At 36.2% G+C, this 13,848-nt stretch overlaps 1 protein-coding gene across 4 annotated transcripts in view; it reads right to left on the bottom strand.

Moving 5' to 3' along the window:
* The window catches only part of GRIN2B (glutamate ionotropic receptor NMDA type subunit 2B), a 367,937-nt gene that overhangs the window by 323,611 nt on the left and 30,478 nt on the right, over nucleotides 1–13,848 (bottom strand). Inside the window, exon 1 of one of the 4 annotated variants that reach the window (XM_034402726.2) lies at nucleotides 947–1,030. The exons of the other annotated variants lie outside the window; for them this stretch is intronic. The gene's annotated coding sequence lies outside the window, so the exon portion shown is untranslated. Of the gene's footprint in view, nucleotides 1–946; nucleotides 1,031–13,848 lie in introns of those variants that run through there. 4 annotated transcript variants of the gene reach the window in all.

Here is a 13,848-nt window from a genome sequence, read left to right as displayed (position 1 = left end):
AATCAAGGGAGAAAATGGAGGTTAAAATAGAACATGTTCATAAGGATCATAATACCTCAGACCCCCAGAACCGCGTTATATATTCCCCTATTATAAATGGCAGAGGATTACCTTATATACTATAAATCAAAATATAACTCTGTGAACTAGTTTGCTTATCTAGATGTGCCATTTACACCTACATACCGCATGAACACACACACACACACAAAATGCAAACTAAATCTGGGCCTACATTCTTATCTAGGAACCTAAAGTAAAATTTATAACTTAAATTTTCACAGTTATGCTTTGACTCCAGCTTTATCCTGTGGATGCTCATAGCCAGCAGTGTCCGCAGGATCAATGACAAAATCAGTGTCCCTGTCTCATGCCACAAGCGGATTCTTTGGGCCATACAGCGCAGTGCTCTGATATATATAAAAATAAGTGGGGTTACACTGCAGGACCATTATGCTTATTTCATTAGTCAGATCCCCTTGGCTCCTCCTCTAATGTTACTATTCATTGCACCATCACTACCTAGAACTTGAATTGCCTAACTTGAAAAAAGCTGAGATAAATTACTTTCTTTTACAGTCTGCTATTTCTTTTAGAAGTGGTGGTGCAGTGGTTAGAATGCAGTACGGCAGGCTACTTCTGCTGACTGCCAGCTGACTGCAATTTGGCAGTCTCACCAGGCTCAAGGTTGACTCAGCCTTCCATCCTTCCGAGGTGGGTAAAATGAGGACCCAGATTGTTGGGTGCAATATGCTGACTCTGTAAACCATTTAGAGAGGGCTGTAAAAGCACTGTGAGGCTGTATATAAGTCTAAGTGCTATTTCTTATATTAGGCAGGAGATTTGTGAACATACGTGAGCAAGTGTTTTAACAATTTCAGAAGACAACTCCTTTTGCCCTTTATATAGCAATGAGCTGAACTTCAGCATTCAATTTACAACATACCCTTTCCTTACTGCCTCTGGGTTGTTCCATGCATGTACCTTTCTTCTTCACTTCAGGCTCTAACTCAATATCTTCATTATTGCTACAAAAATAAAGCACACAGATCAAGAAATAGTGTTTACTTAGCTTGAAATCTTCTAATCCCAGTACCGTATTTTCCGGCGTATAAGATGACTTTTTAACACATGAAAATCTTCTCAAAAGTCGGGGGTCGTCTTATACACCGGGTGTCGTTCTCCTGTAACCAGGCAGACCAGCCCGAAAGGCTCTGATGAGCCTTAAATGGCTCTGGCGATCCAAGCTCTGACGATCTGCTAATCAGGCAACTCTGCTGGGATCGCCAGAGCCATGGAGAAGGAAAAAACTTTTCTCCTTTCACATGGCTCTGGCGATCCAAGCTCTCACGATCTGCTAATCAGGCAACTCCGCTGGAATCGCCAGAGCCATGGAGAAGGAAAAAAGTTTTCCCCCTCCAGCTTGCTTACCTTAGCTGCTAGTCGCAACACTTGCCTTGCTTCGCTTGCCTGAATCCATTCCATCAGCAAGCAACTCCCTGCCTGCAATCAAGCAGGCAGGGAGTTGTGGACTTCAACTCCCAGAATTCCTCAGCCAGCAAAACAAAGCTGGCTGAGGAATTCTGGGAGTTGAAGTCTACAAGTCTTAAAGTTGCCAAGGTTGGAGACCCCTGTTTTATTGGGTAAGTTTTTTCCCCTTTGGGATCTTTAAAAAAAATAGTTAATTGGGATTTTTTTTAGTTGTTCTTTTTTAGACCTAGCCATTTAAAGTTTAGGAAGTTTTAAATTTAGCTTTCATATAAAAATAAAAATAAAATAAAATAATATTTGTGCAGCTTTCTGAGATTTAGTGTGTTTTTGTAGTGTTTCACTCTAACTACACAAACACACAAAATCTCACAAAGCTTTATGTGGAATTTTGTGTGTGTAAAGTGTGAAAGTTGTTTTTTTGGGCTTTTTGTGGCTGTGTGAGGTTCCTGCTTGTTTCAGGGGCCATTTTGGGTCTAGCACAGCTGCTTTTACATTGTGGGTGAGCCAGTTGATGTTTTTTAATTTTTATTTGGTGTGTGTTGGAAGAGGGGTAGTCTTATACAGCGAGTATAGCCCAAACCCTATATTTTGACAGGAAAATTCGGGGGTCGTCTTATATGCCCAGTAGTCTTATACGCCGGAAAATACGGTATTTTGAATTTTCTGGTTGGAACACCAGAAAAATATCAGAGGTTCTAATTATATGGCATGAATTTTCCATTAAGGTCAAAATAACTACAGGATTAACAACTATAGGATTAAAGTTTTACAAATAGAATGTGCATATGTATTGGAAGACAATTGCTGATGCAACTTAAGTTCTACTCAGCAATAAGAATATTACCCTATATAGAGTTATATTTTTCCAAGAATAATTTGTTATAGGATTATTTGTTCCGTGACCATGACAACATTTGGCATAGTCTTACATTTCCAAGCTCAGTTGAATGAAAGATAGATCTATTATGTATTTCTATTGAAAAAGTTTCTGCTTCTGTCATACACATTTTTACATTCTGATTCAAACTAAAAGGTAGTACAGAGTTGTAATCCCTATGATACCCTTTTCTATAGAGTAAGCCCACTGAACACATTAGGATTTATTTTTGACTGAACATAAATAAGATTGTGTGCAAAGCTAATTTGTTCTGCAACAAAGCAAGATCTCTGAGGAATTATTGGTGTTCGATTCTTACAAAAGCTCATTTTGGTGAAAACAATAAACTGAACCTCAAAGAACTGCTTTAGACATAGCCAAGGGTTTATATACATCCATCAGTGTAGCTTTCTGTGTTTGATAAATATTCTGAGTCATGTTTCAGATTACTTTTAACATTCTCCCTTCTTTCAAAAACATGTTATTATGCACAGGGAACCTATCTAACTTAATAGAGCCTTCCAACTTAATAGAACCAGCATTATTTTGGAGAATAACGACTTTATGTTTACAGCTAGGAAGAATTTTTTAAAATTTCTTTACTAAATAAAAAGAAATTGCTTATACAGGTCTATTTTCATAACTTTTATTTTTCTGAGGCTAAAGCATCTTTTTAAAACTTCAGCCCTGAATGAACATACCTATGTGTTTCCTTAAACATTTTAGAATTTCTGAATAGGCATGGAACTTGTACTATTATCTGGATCTAATTTATAACATATATATTTAATTAGAACACAATAGTTCATTTTACTAATCTAAATTATGTCTTTGCAACAGATAGGAATCATTACATAGGATTTCCACAAGGTAAATTCTACTAATCCATACCTGACCTTTTTAAATTAATCTAATATTGTTTCATTTTTGTTTACATTCTTTTACCATAAACTTAAATTTAGTGCTAGATAAACAAGAAATTGATAATACTGTAAGCTTTTTCTCGCCAGCATGCACCCAACATTTAATTTAATTTTTCCTCCTCCTCCTCCCTCTTCTTCTCTAGGGACTATTTATAATATTATTTTTATAGATATGAACAAATTAAGATAAGATTCTTATAAGGGATATGTACTAATAGTTTATTTGGGTTCTTACAATCACTTATCCAATTCTGTTTCAAATATACCCATTGAACATGTCATTATAAAAATTGCATTTTGCATTACTGAGCCTCATTGTATAATCAAAGGGTGAGTGTTTTGTTTTATTAAACTTTCACTTAGATCACATATTTTCTGCTTTGTATATTGTATTTTTCCTTTTTAAATCAAAATTTTAATTTAAATAATAGTGACTCCCATCACTTATGATATAATTATGAATTCAATAGTAATAGAAAAATAAGATTTGCCAGTCTGCATATATTGTGGTCACCTAAACACTTTGCTAAAGACTTAATTAATAAACTCTTAAAATATAGTCCCTGGTATCTACAATACTTCTTAACAAATGTATCATAATTAACTAATGTAATGTAGCAACATCAAGCTGGCAGAATTCAGCTCTCTTTCCAAGTTTCAATCTGTGCAGCTCTTAGGAGAGCCTTTGCCCTGTTTATTTAAGCTCATGCCAAAATGGCTACAGAACAGTTCCCAGCAATCAGAGAGCAGTGGCTTGCAGCAGCCCAAAATGACTAATAGAAGTTGGGTAGAATCCAATCTCGATCACATAGTTGATGAAGCATGCTAGATTATCTCTATGGCCAACAATTTTAATTAATTTAAAATATGCACAATCTTCCCCTTTGCAGTAAACCATCTATTAATTCCTATACAGCCTTTGCATGTACTATTTTGAACAAAGTTTTGAACAAAAGTTAACACAAATCACCCCTAACAACAAAGAGATTCCCCCTATAACACACATAAACATGTATAGTTTGCCAATCTATCAGTAAAAATATGTCCCTTGAAATATACATAGGCACTTTCAAAAAGCAATATTGGGTAACATAGCAACAAGGTCATATCCCTGAACAAGACTGAAATTTCTGAGGTTTCCATTTTTAGATTTAAAAAAGAATCCCCTTTGCCTTTTTCTTTCTTTCTTTTTTCTATTTGTCACTCTACTTCTCACTTGGAGATGAAAATGAGATTCATGCAGGTAATGTAGAAACCCCTTTTTTGTATCGTATGGCATTTATGCCACTGTTTACAATTATATCAAGTATTGCATACCAATGCAATAAACTTCTTTCTATGAACTGAAGTACTTACAAATGTTTTAAATTTGAATTCTACTCAGAGAAAAATTGGGAAGTTTGAGAAGGATCCCCCTTCCCCCTTAAGAGTAGCTTTTCTAAAAATAACCAACATGCTATTCACAGTCTTTCAGGATAGTTTATCAAGTGATGCCTATTTGCAGACTCAGGAGAAAGAGGCAGTCAGGAGAGAGAGAAAGAGAGATATATGCCTGCCAAGGTCTCTGAGTTTTTCTAGAGCAGGGGTGTCAAACTCGCGGCGTCATGTTGTTGTCGTGTGATGTATCGAAACTTTTTTTCCGTTCGCTAAACTGGGGGTTAGCATGGCCAGCGCATGATGCATCTAGTCCTTGGTCAGCGAGTTTGACACCCCTGTTCTAGAGTATTTTAAAAATGGATATTACAGTATACCTAACCTCTCAGAAATGACTTTAAGAATTGTATGTAAGTGGGAATCTTAGAAACCATTGTTAGTTGTGTCACATCCTTTGGGAATTTCAGAAGTTGCATCCACTAAAATTTGCTATTTTAACATGGTAAAAATGCAGGCCACTCCTTAATTGTACTTATGCTACCACTGATCAAATATGACATCCAGAATCAACAGAATCTCTCCCAAGAGAATGAACTTCCTCTCTTCCCTATTTCAAATTTATCTATATTTCAGGAGGACTTTTATGAAGAATGTGTTTATCCAATTTCCTTCTTTTGATGTCATGCTGTGGTGCTTATTGTATTTTTGTAATTTTAGCTATTAATTAACTCTTAAAAAATCAGCTCTGTATCTACACATGCTTGCACACAGATATATAAAATAAAGATTTCATTTCCACATACTGCATGGTGGCAGTATGACATCTTGATAAGGAGAAGTTGTAATCATTGAAACTTCATAAATTTCATACATTCCAGTAAACTTTTAAAAAATGTATTTGAGATGGTGGGTTGAGAAAATGACACCCTTGCAAACTGAGTAGCATGTAGCACAATCAGACAAAAGCTACACGATATCTTTAGAAAAGAATTTGTAAAATGGAATAGGCATGTGTTGTAAAAAAATCTTCATCAAATATCCTCTTCAACAAGTTGGTAACCAAACATGGGTTATTTTAAGGAAAATTATTTAGAAAAAAAATATTTCTCAATAAGTGAGTTTTTAAAAGATTGTGATTATTATTTACTTTACAGTAAGTATTGCTACTAAGTAGTGGACTTTAATATCTTTCCACTTCAGCTCAGCTATGAAGATCAAGCATATCTTTGATTAAGCACTCTTTTTGTTTACAGAAACTTACAGGGTTGTTGTAAAACTAGACCATAACCATGAACTCATTGTAGAAAGAATGACATATAACTATATTAACAATAATAGATGATATGCAAACCTGTTTTTGTTGCAAAAGATTTTTGCCTGCAAGTATATAATGTCTATACAAAGCACTTTCTTCTTGGACCCACACCAATCATAATCATATATTTTTAGATGGAGTCCTGTTGCATTCACAATAGCATTGACAAAGTGTTTAATTTCACCAACTAATGTTGGGAATCAATCTCCTATTAGGAGAGGCCTCAAATCAGTTCTGCTTTTGTCTTTGCAGTCTTGTGGGTATTCTTTTGAGAGCTTATATCTGAAGTTAGATGTGATAACAACAGCCAAGGGAATTCCATTATAAAGTTAAACAACTTATTTGCTGAAGGAGGCAAAAAGTGGCAAAATGAAACAGGAATAATTGAAACAGGAAGCTTAAAGAAAGTTAAGAATGGATAAAATATTTGTTAACTTGGTCATATAAATGCTATCCCCTGCAGTAGAAAAGAATAAAGAAACATAATAAAACTGAGAAAGTGCACGGCTAAATGTCTATGGAGATTCTCAGTCATCCAGTCATGGTTGTGCTTTTTCAAGAGACAACTGGACTTTCTGGTTTTTCTTTAAAAAGGTTTCAAGCTGAAAGAGTGTTTTTGATGAGAAGTGAAACCTCTTCAAAGACAAACCAGAAAGTCCAGTTGCCTCTTGAAAAAGCATATTTGGGAAAATGGAGAAAGATAATATTAATCTAACATCCTGTTGTTATAATCCAATCCTATTTAAAAATTCTATTATTTTCTTCTCCTGGTCAGTTATGTTTTTCTGTGTTTAAAATTATACTTTTTTTTTCACTAAGAAGCCTATTTCAATCTTCAAATCTACATTAGTTACCATATGTATTTGGGAGCTAACAAAAGCTTTCATTGCATTATTTTTCTGTGACTCTACTATCTAAGTCAGGAATGACCAGCTTTCTTGATATGTCATAAACTACCATTGAATGTCATAAATTACCATTATAAATTAATACTAAGTTCAAACCATTTGGTGGAAACTTGTGAAACCCAGAGCAATAATCATGAGAAAAGTGACCTCATATTATCTCTGATGATAATACTATAATGATGATAATAATGATATTATCATCATTATTAGGGCATGCAATTATTATTCAGTTACATTGTACATATTCCTGGTGTCTTAAAAGCCTTAAAATTGCTCATTGGTAATATACTGACCAATGGGCAGGCAAGACCATCAGAGAAATAAACTTGACTGCAGATCTACATTTTTACTATAGCCAAACTCATGAGAATTACTGCTGTTACCCACCAGTGCTTCTGATCAAAGCTACTTGTTAATTCTGTGTCACAAGTTAGCAACTATGTATCAAATCAAATCAAATAGAAAAAACAGCAATGACATGTAATGCAATATTACATGCCTAGGATTGTACTGTATGACTTTTCTTTCTCCAATCTGTATCTCATAATGTCTCACCAAACAATTTGAGAAATCATGGTAGTGCCCAAGGCAAACCTTCTAAGATATGGCAGATTCCACTGTAATTTTTTTTTATTCATCCCAGCAAACATAAAACACAATTAATTCATTTAAATCCCTATCCTACGCATCCCTTCCTAATTGCTTATATGTGAAGATTTATTGATTATTTCTTTTATTGCATTATATATTACTTTTTAGGCTATTAGAAAAAAGTTATTGCCTATGAAAGTTCACCATACTGTAAAATCTTTTACTGTCAACTCTCTTTTAAAAAAAAAAAAAAAGCTTTGCTCGTGTTCCATGTTTTACCTGCTGACAATTCCCCCCCAAAAATCCCATTATTAATTAAGGTCTTGAATCTGAAAAATATTATATTTATTATGTTTATTGGTATTGGAAAAGATTCTGGAGACTACCATGATTAGCCAAGAAAACAAACAAACAAAACAAAGCAATCCAGAATTCTCAAGAGACAGAAATTATCAGGCTCAAATTGTCTTATTTTTGACACACTATGAATACTCAGCTCCAAGGATGGGTTCTAAAATTTTTTACTACCGGTTCTGTGGGTGTGGCTTATTTTATGGGCGTGGCTTGATGGTCATGTGACAATTCTTTAGGATTTAGCAGAAGTACTGGTCTACCAAGCTTTTAACTGCTTGCAGAGCTGTACCGGTCTCCTCATTTGTTTTTGGAGGCACCGGTCTACTAATTTGTTTTTGGAGGCACTGGTCTACCCATTTATTTTTGCAGGCACCGGTCTACTCATTTGTTTTTGGAAGCACCGGTCTACCACCACACTGCCTTTTAACACCGATCCGCTGTAGGGCGGCCCTTTGAAGCCCCGCAGCAAGAGTTTAAATAGGTTTTTTCCTTCTAGCCGATCAGCTGGGACTCAGGAGGCAGCAATAGATTGGGGTGGGGCCAAATAAAAGGTAAGAATAATGCGGGGGAGGGGCGGGGGGCAGAACCGGTTCAGTGACGTCATATCATCACTGCTACCAGCTCGGCCGAACCGGGCTGAACCGGGAGGAACCCACCACTGCTCAGTTCCCTTGAAAAGTCCATAACACTATGAAAGGTGGAAGAAAAGTTAAGAGGACAGTCAGTAGCAAGATAGATGCATGGACTCAATTACAGCGGTGTTGGGTACATAGTTGGAAGACCTAAATTGCCACACTGAGACAGGTCGTTCTGGGGGTTCATTTAAATAGTCATTTAGAGCTGACACCAACTTTAGCACTTAATCAATCAATTGTATTTGGGCTCCATGAGCAAATAACAATGATAAAAATCCCAGATATCTGCCAACTGAATTAATGTTCCTATATCTATATATCCAGAGCAGTTTATATATGTCATTGGTAAAGTGCAACTTTCCTTAACAAATGCTTTTATTTTTACTAAAAAACCAAAACAAAATGTAAAGGTGTTGTATAGATGCATATTTGGACACTAAACAAAGTGGGGAATAATTTTAAAACGTTCTTTATAAAACCACAATATATAAAAAGTATATCTGTAGTTTAACTTTTCTGCATACGTATCAAACTCATTAAATCGTTTACCCTAAATGAAAATATATCTCTTAGAAACTTTATCTTGCTTATTTTCATAGTATCGTTTGATTCTTAAAAGTTATTCTTTTGATCACTTTGGCATTATTTCCATGGGGTTAATGGCTCTACCACAGCAATGGCTTTCATATGAGTTGAAATCAGCGGACTTTAGAGGGCAAGTTCTCTGTTGCTCTCCATTTTCACAGCATGAAACTTTCATCAATGCTCTTGAGGCCAATTTGATGTCATCAGAAAATTCATGCATAAATATAGGACCTAGACAGAAAGAGTTAATTCCTCTACAAAGCATTTGTCAAGAACTCTGGAACTGGAACAGTGTATTTTCTCCAATTAAATAAGAGCCATAAAGTTACCAAGATGCTAGAAAGAAATTGTACAAGTCCCAAAGCAATGAAATATATGTAGCTGTGAACACCCAACTTCAGAGAAACACAGCAGGTGACAGTACCTATCATGCCTGATATCAGAAAAACTAAACAGAAACAGATTGATTAATACTTATAGGGAAGAGCAGCAGGAAATTCTATGTTTGTATTCTAGATTAGGGAAAACAAAACCAAAGCACCATTACATCCCAAAAGAAAGCAATGGCAAATTACTTGCACGTTAATTGGAAATAAAACTACAATGTTGTACCTACTGGTTAGGAAGGATAAAATATGACTTAAGCAAGTTTGTGTTCTTTAATTCAAAATACATCAAAAAGGCCAGAAGAAAGTGATGGCAGCATGAATCTAAAAGAACCACTACTGTATTATATATGTAACATATATATTATGGATCTCAGTTAATGTCTTTCAAATCATAAACTCCTTAATTTTCACTAAGTTTAAAGTACTTATATAATAACGTATGAAATTGTATTACCATGAAAAAGCAGATAACAATATGAAAAATATAATTTTCTCCCAGTTAAGAAAATAATTAAGCCTTGAGATTCAAAGTCTATGGAGATTCTCAGTCATCCAGGTCATGGTTGTCCCAAAGTTGCTTTTTCAAGAGGCAACTGGACTTTCTGGGTTTTTTCTTTGAAGACATTACACTTCTCATCATCCAAGAAGCTTCTTCAACTCTAAAAATTCAAGGGCTGAACTTCATACCATACATGTTTAGATATCACAAAATGCTACCAGAAGACCTACAATAACATTTCTATTTAGAAGAAATGGCCTAGATGGTGCAGAAATTATGCTTTCTACCATGTAGAGAAAGCTAGGTTGATATATTCCTCAAATAAAATTCCTACTTAAGATCTGAAGTGTTCTCTCAAGCATATCATCTCAAGTTATATGGATTCATATACCATTTCAGTTGTATGGATTCTTCATATTTTACAATTTACAGGGACATTAACTTCAATGGGGAATAAGATTATGTTAACAGAATGGAAGGACTGGTCTGATCCTTTCTACTTTGGATATGGGGAAGAGAGGAAGAGTTTACTGGAAACAGACTGCTTAAGGCCAGCTAATATACTCATTATAGACACAAAATTGAAGACAAGAGCTTCCTGATTTTTAGGTTAATAGTTTCTAACTATTATACTATCTCAGTCATGATTCAATGCACTATTTATTACAAAGTCAGAAAAGGGTCATTTTAATCTTTATAAAAATTCACTGAAGAAAGAATTGTTGTAGTATCATGGAATGTGTTTATATTATCACAATGGAAGTTTTACTTATAGCTTAATAGCTATGATGCTGAAAGTTCCTGACATTTGAATTAGATAGCTGTTGAAGATATATTTGAATATATATTATATTAGACAGAGTATAATATGCTTTTTTATGAAGAGAAACAAAGTGGGTTAGCTAGGTAGTTTCCACATAGCAATTATTCTACTGGTCAAAGAGATAGCAAATACAAAATAGGACAGGGATTTAATTAATTTGTTGAAAAGATATTTCACAGCTTGTACTGACAACAAACATCTGGTGAAATACCCTTTTATAGAATCCTCTTTTTTTAATCTCATAACCTTAGATAGGGATATAACTAAACTAGACTTGGGAAAGCAATATACCTGGTAGATAATAACTAGTATAACTAGCATTCAAAGAACTAACATCTAAGAATTATTTGTACAATTTTTAATTGAAGCTGTTTACATGAATAAAAGACAAATATAAACGGGGGGGAATAAACTGTCTGGAAGAGAATATAGATACAGAAAGAAGAAAAAAGAAGACATTAAATAAATTCTTCATTTCAGCAGTTACAAACAAACTTATTGTCCCTCTTCCCTCTCTAAGATTACATTACATAATTTCCTTTATCTCATATTCCATCCTCTTTAATCTAAAAATCTAAAAGTCACCAATTCATTTATTCCATTTTCAGCAAAAAGTCTATAAAAGATTTTCAGTCTTTTAAAAAGTACTTAGTTTTATCTCTAAAGAGATCAATCTTGCCATCTTTGTGAAATCTGCCATCTTCACAGTCCATTCCTCCATTACCGAAGTCTATACCTGTAGATCTTAATGTAGTAGCCTCTTCATTATTTTCTTGTTGCATTTGTTGTGCTGCTCTTGAACTATCTTTTGATCCACTTGCATCTGCTCTAATTCCAATATTCCAATATTTCTATGAATAAAATTACTTCTGAATTGTTCATCCTTAACTTTGTGTTAAAATGTTGTGGTAGAATCTGGTCTCTTCTTTTTCCTGACAAGGCACACAAGTACATACCTTGGTATTTCTTGGCACCTTTCCTAAATCTATGTGTCTTCTGTTATGTCCATATATGGTCATCCCCACCAGATTGGCTAGCCCGGCAGCACAGTCGGTTGTTCTGTTTCTCTCTAAATAAAGTGCTGAATGGACCACTCGTTGCTCGCGTATTCTTTCCCTGAGCCAATTTAACACTGGCGATGAAGGATTTCAAGAACCACAGCGAAGAACCTCGTGGCACGATCGCCACCCAGCCTGACTCAACAGAGCAAGTCACTGAGCTGGAGTCACTTAAAGCTGATAGCACGAGAACCATGGCAGTGCCACAAATCTCGCTGGCACCATTCAACCCCGATCAGGAGAAGTGGAAAGCCTATATGATTAGGTTCCGCCAATTCCTGACTGGCAACGGCTATGAAGACCTGGAGGACAACCACAAACGAGCCTTGTTCCTAGCACATTGCGGATCGGCAGTCCTGGAGATGGCCATCGACCTCATGGCACCCCAGGACTTCGAGACCATGGCATGGAGTGACCTCCAAGATGTTCTCCAGGAACACTACGCCCCAACTGGCATGCCAATGGTGAACAGATTCACCTTTAGCCAACGGAGTCAGCAGGAGGGCGAATCCATAAAGGACTTCGTGGCAGCACTGCGGAAGTTGGCTGCCAACTGCAAGTTCGACCACATGGACAACGCCATCCGAGATCACATCGTCTTTGGGATGCGGGACATCTCCCTGCTGCTAGCACCGAAAACCAGCCATGGAGCGAAGGGAGAGGAACCATCAGTTTACCGGGTTCCTGGCGTCCAGTCCTGATCAGCGGCAAATTGCAGCGGCCTAGGCAGCATTCCCCAGAGCCGCCGGGGAGTTCCAAGAACCCAGCCGGAGGTGCTGGGCCGGAGCCCGCACACTCGACGGCCGAGTTCCAGATGGTTCCAAGGCGGGAACCGGGGGAGACAAGAGCCTCGTCTGCACGGGTCAACAGCGAGGCAAAAAGTGATCTGCGCAGGTCAGATAGGACGGGGAAGCACCCCGCCTACCTGTGCGACTACATCACGTACGTGACCAATGGAGAGATGGACTAAGAACTAGGAGGGGAGAGGTGTTATGTCCATATATGGTCATTCCCGCCAGATTGGCTAGTCCACCGGCGGGAGATTTGAAGATCTGTCATTGGCCGGCTTGCCTGCCGGCTTCCTTTATAAGGTGAGCCCGGCAGCACAGCCAATTGTTCTGTTTCTCTCTAAATAAAGTGCTGAACGGACCACTCGCTGCTCGCGTATTCTTTCCCTGCGCCAATCTAACATCTTCTATTAATTCTATACAACTTGTCAAGTTCCACAGCCATATCTTCTTCAACCAATTCCAAAAAAAAAAAAATGACTAAGGTTCAGCAGTTCTCTAATTACCAGGTTCCTCTGGAACTGATCTCATTCTAGAAAAAAAAAAAACCTCTTCCAGTAGTGCCATATTATCCAAATCTTGTTCCATTTATTATTTCTGTCTTATTGTCCAAAATTTCCATGTTTCCTTTAAATTGTTTAACATCTCCACTCATCTTCACTGTATTAAATTCTTAAATTTTTTGTTCTTTTCTTCATATTTGAAATTTTTTCCTCCATTTCTCCCTCAAGTGCTGCCAGATTTAACTGATGCAGTCACAGCTCTAGTTCCAGCCTCAGTCTCTGATACTGTCACTAATGCTGACAATCTCCCCCATTTTTTTCAAACGTATTTTCTAAGATCATTGTTTAATTCTTTTTTCTGATATTTGCTCTAATTTTCTGCTCCCTTCTGCAATTTTTGGTACTTTTTAGTAGTAACCATTTTTCTCTTTTAATGTATAATCCAGAAAGAAGTAGGAAAAAAAGACTTTTTTTTTCTAAATCCTTAACTCCTAAATCCCTTTCAGAACTTGGTAGTTCTAATCATGGGGTTTTTCACAGCTTCCAATTTCTTTATTTAGGAAAATCAATCAGTCATGCTTCTTGGCAAGTTTAAATACATATTTTCCTATGGAAGTATATATTATTTATTTAATACGTCCAAAAGTACCTTAATAAACAATATTCCAAATTCATCTTTTTCTTTAATCCATTTTAAATTTTCATAGCTTCCATTCTTGGAAAACTTTCTACTTT

This window comes from Pantherophis guttatus, chromosome 7 (genome assembly GCF_059756535.1).
Source record: "Pantherophis guttatus breed Tessera chromosome 7, ASM5975653v1, whole genome shotgun sequence".
Taxonomy (NCBI): Eukaryota; Metazoa; Chordata; class Lepidosauria; order Squamata; family Colubridae; genus Pantherophis; species Pantherophis guttatus.
This window is presented reverse-complemented; position numbering and strand designations above follow the sequence as displayed.